Source organism: Haematobia irritans, chromosome 4 (assembly GCF_050003625.1).
Source record: "Haematobia irritans isolate KBUSLIRL chromosome 4, ASM5000362v1, whole genome shotgun sequence".
In the NCBI taxonomy this organism is placed as follows: Eukaryota; Metazoa; Arthropoda; class Insecta; order Diptera; family Muscidae; genus Haematobia; species Haematobia irritans.
In genome coordinates, this window is record NC_134400.1 from 33,978,188 (window position 1) to 33,983,302 (window position 5,115).

At 30.8% G+C, this 5,115-nt stretch overlaps 1 long non-coding RNA gene across 1 annotated transcript; it reads right to left on the bottom strand.

Annotated features, from left to right (window-relative positions):
• Positions 1 to 1,599: 1,599 nt before the first annotated feature.
• Positions 1,600 to 3,667, bottom strand: LOC142233038 (uncharacterized). The gene is made up of 5 exons (XR_012721292.1): positions 3,364 to 3,667; positions 3,194 to 3,299; positions 2,604 to 3,128; positions 2,175 to 2,538; positions 1,600 to 2,110 (listed from the first exon to the last, which is right to left on the bottom strand). It is a non-coding gene; the product is annotated as an uncharacterized LOC142233038 (long non-coding RNA).
• Positions 3,668 to 5,115: the final 1,448 nt, after the last annotated feature.

Genomic DNA, 5,115 nt, shown 5'->3' on the forward strand with positions numbered 1-5,115 from the left:
AATTTTTGACTTTCCAAATGGAATAAAGTGATTGTTTTTCAGATATTTTACAGACACGCTGCCTCCATCGAGAATAAAAACACTGGCTGATAGACGCTGCAACGTGTAACTTGCCACTTGTAAATCAACATCATTCTATTATTAATAAAGAAAATTATGTTAAATGTGTTGTGATAGTGGTATAAATGTTATATTTATAAGAATTTATAAATGTTTAATCAAATTAATAAACATCTAAACAATCGTGCTTTATTTGACCATAATGATTCTTTTACAACTATCTTAAAATGCACTTGCTCTGATTGTTTGAAGGGGCTCTTATTGGCGTCGTTCAAAAATTTATTAAAAAATGCACTTAATAATTGCACTCATGCGATACTTTTTGTAGTAACTTGGCGTGGTACAACTTCTCAATAGTGACGGCGCTTTTCCGACAAGTTTAGGATGTCATATACGATTGTTTTCTACGTGGTGGGGATTCTCAGAAGCGCGTAAAATTCAAAAAATGTAGCAAATTTTGTCAAAATTGTATTTCTACAGAAAACTTTGTTATAATTTTAATTCATTGGAATTTTATTTCATTAGGACATTTTGTCAGAACTTCATTTCTATAGAAAATTTAGCCAAAAATTTTATTAATATATATTATTTCTATAGAAAATTTTATTAATATATTATTTCAATAGAAAATTTGTCAAACTTTTATTTCTATAGAAAGTTATGGAAAAATTTTATTTCCATATAAAATTTTTTACGTTTTTATTTCTGTACAAAATTTTGTGAAAATTTTATTTCTATAGAAAATATTGTTAAAATTTTATTTCTATAGAAATTTTTGTCAAAATTTTATTTCTAAAGAAATTTTTGTCAAAATTTTATTTCTATATAATATTTTGAAAAAATACCGACTAAAATGGACCAAAATCAACAAATTGCATTTTGTCCGACCATCGGACCAAATTTAAAAATTAATCAATCTTTGGACCAATTTTGGTTCGATCGGACATCAGACACCAGTGCAACTATAGGGCTGTTTTATTTTTGCACTGGATGCAACATTTGTATGGGCTATCCAGAACATCGTTGCACTGGTGTTCTATCCAGAACATCTCATCAGTGCAAGGCGCGCCGATGTTGCCAGATTGTATTTTGATAAAGTGACGCTTCATCGACTCACAATAGAAATTTATTGTGACTAATTTATCGAAAAACATGAAATTCAAAGTGGCACAGTGTCATAAATAATCGCAGCAGTAAATATTTATTACTAGTTCCCAATAAACACAAACGTTTGAAAAATACTAAAATTCAATAATTTTTCAAACATTTTTTCAAAGGATTAGGGTAATATTCAAGTTGAGAAATTGTTGAGAAAATCGCGTTCTCAACAAAAAACAGACATTACCCTCAACAGTAAAATTCAACACAATAGCAATAACTTCTCAATTGTAATCCTCAAATTGAAATGCATCGCTACTCAATAATTTCTCAAACAGTTTTCAATGTGATAAAAATAAAAAAATAGCATTGTTGCGAATACTTTCAAACCACAATTTGTATGAAAGTCAATCCTAGTTCTAACTGAAAGTCAATACTAAATTTCTAGAGATTTTGTAAATTTTATTATTTTTTTCGTTAACAAATATAATAATCTTAAAAATAACATTAATAATATATAAAAATAATAATATAATACCAATCAAAATGTAATTATCTTATTAAACGTATTAATAAATAAAACTATGAATACAACTTTAAATATCTTAAACATTTTTACATGTATAATTCCATTTCCTCCATAATGTTGGTGTCAAATAACTATTAATTAATATCCTGGCAATTTGAAATAATTACTATCGAGGAACTTGCTGGCTTGTGTGTTAGAATAGATTCCAGCAAGAGGAAATCACAAAATATCAAACTGATGACGGGATGTAAATTGATGTAATGCACATTTTCATCCAGAAGTTCTTGATATAGGAATTGTTGCACTTTGTTTTAATTGGTTGCACCTTGTAAGTTTTCTGAAAACTTTTCTTTGTTGTTCCCTTCATCGGTTTTTCATCGGCCAACATCTTCCAAGAATATACCATCCAATGATTTTAGTTTTCTGCAAAACAATCGAGTTTTGTGATTTCCATTATGTTTTCATTTCACTTTTTATTTTGACTTACCAATTTGTATTTCTTCCAACTGACCACGTACTTCGTGTTTTCCTCAAGAACGTTGGTTTTACAAAATTGTTGTTATTAAAATACTGGCAATTTTCAGGAACTTGATGACTAGATAATTGGAATAAATTTCCAGCAATTTCAATTCACAAAATAACAAATTAAACCGATGATGCGATGTAAATTAAACTATCGATGTGATGCGAATTATCATCCAGTAGTTGTTGATATGGAAAAGAATAAATACCACGTGTTTTTGGTTGCACTTTGATTTATGGAAACTTTCTCTTCTCGATATGCCACTATCATTTTTCATCGGCCAGTCTCTTAATGTGTCCAAGAATCAGCATCCAAATATTTTAGTTGTCTGCAAAGAGATTTGATTTTAGTGACTTCCTTAAAGTTTTCATTTCGTGTTTTAATTTTACTTACCAATTATTATAAGCAATTTCAATTGATTATTAAAAAATTTCCACATTTTTTTATTTCTTCCACGAACTTTGTTGTCCAAAGTAGTATTGAAAACCATGTGGTTTTTTTCGTCAACAAATAAGAACAAAAAAAAACAAACAACAAAACTTTAAATATCTTAAACATTATTAGTAAACACTTTTGCATTTATAATTCGATTTCCTTCCTTTTGGTTCCTTCCTTTTATTAACATGCGAGCAATTTGAAATTAGGAACGTACTGGACCGCGTGTGAGAATTGATTTTCAGCAGAAGGAATTCACAAACTATCCATTTTAAACTGATAATAGCATATGAATTAAACTGACGATGTGATGCACATTTTCATCAAGAAGTTGTTGATTTCAACAATTTGTTGTTTTTAACAATTTTAATTGGTTGCACTTGTAATGTTTCTGGAAACTTTTTCTTGTCGATAAGCTACTCAATTTTCATTGGTCAGCTTCTTATTGTTTGCAAGAATGTAGCATCCAAAGATTATAGTTTTCTGCAAAGAGATTTAAATTTAGTGACTTCTTTAAAGTGTTGATTTAATTTTTCGTATTGACGTACCAATTATTATAAACTATTTGAAGCAGTTCCAGTTAATTGTCCACCTTTTTTTCATTGGTCAGCTTTTTAATGTTTTCAAGAACGTATAATCCATAATTTTAGTTTTCTGCAAAGAGATATACATTTAGTGACTTCCTTAAAGTTTTATTTCATTTTTTATTTTCACTTACCTATTTTTATATACTATTTGGTTATTTGTCTAAAATTTTCCATTTTTTTTTATTTCTTGCAATTGACCACGAACTTCGTTGCACAAATAAGTATTGAAAACCACATGGTTTTTTCGTTGCATTTTAGGGTAGTGTTTTGTCAAAGTTTTCTCATATCATCTTCAACACCTTTTCAAAGATTTCGTCAACATTTTGGCAAATTGGAAGTAATTCGCAAACAATTTGAAGATGTATTGCAGATGAGCTATTTCAAGTCAAGTTGAATTTATGTTGAAAATTATATTTACCCTCAAACTGAAAAATTGTTGCATTTGAAAAACGCTCATCCTGTGTTTATTGGGTTGGAGCATTTCATACATTAATAATGCAAGATTTCACTTATTTTCTGTGATTTTTTAAACAGCTGATGACAGTGTTGCATATTTTTGGAGATGTCCTGGATAAACGAGTACTCTGTTTTCTTTTAGTCCTTCACGGCTTAGGGTATCCAGTGCTAAAAGAAAACAGCCCTTGTGTTGCATCTAGTACTAAACGAAAACAGACCTATTAATACCTGCGGGATTTCGATAGTATTGCAATCGGAAAATATATATCGATAGAAATTAAAAAATAAAACTATCGATACTATCGAAAAAGCTATCGATAGCTTTGCAGCTCTAACACAAAACAATTCTCGCGAAAACTTGAAATTATCCTGCAAAGTAAAATCTTAAATAATAAATCTAGTGATTAAGAAGTGTAAAAAAGTTTGCGAACATTCAAAGTTGTTTACAATATTCTGCCATTGCAGCGAGTAACTCAAACGCAATAAAAACTAATTCTGAGAAAAAACAAAAAAACCAAATCGAAACGAAACGAAAAAAAGGAGATTAATTTTTTTGGTGTTGTAACAACGAAGTGGATGGACTAGTGAGTGTGTTGTCGTCGTCGTGATTGTGACTTCTCCTTAAGTGGTGGTGGTCGTGGTGCAGGAGCAAATCTAGGAAAATTTACTTTACGGTTTCAACAAACTTTTCTCCAATAAATACTCGCATATTCGTATGGAGCGTATTCCCGATTATTTACGAGACACCGTCGATTGGTTGATGGGGTAAGTAGCAGTAACAGTAAGGTAGTAGGAGTCATAGATGGATGGATGGATATGGGGCAAATCCGATAAGGAATATATGCATTATAAAATCTGCTGCAGTAGTGTGCTAGCTAGAACTTCCAATTTTTGGTCTATATATTTGTGTGCATTTGTTTTTGCAAATGTTTTTGTTTTCGTTGGTTGGACTGAAAAGCCTGGTGTGATGATATGTTTGATATCCACATTTATTATTTGGCAGGATGCCAATTGGCCTCGTTTTTATCACAAGAAACTGCAATGTGTGTGAGATGTATTGTTGGTCTCATACATATTTTCACTTCTTTTGGTCACCTCTTGTTCTACGTCGTCATCGCCATCGCCACCAACGTCTCTCTGTAGTCGTCGATGGGCTTTGCATTACTGCCTTTTCAGCTTTTCCTCTGTCCAACAAACAAACAACCAACCATCCATCCAGCCAGCTAGTCATACATATAGGTCTTTTTTTGTTCTTTGCTGTTTTTTTTTCTAGTTGTTATTGTTGTGTTATCGTGAGTGCCCTCCGTTCAATTCTTTCATTTGCACTTATTTGTTTTGAAACAGAGAACCGAGCGACAACGATTATGGCGAAGAAAATATGCTTGCTACATTTTTGTTGTTACATACGTACATCATCAGCATATAGT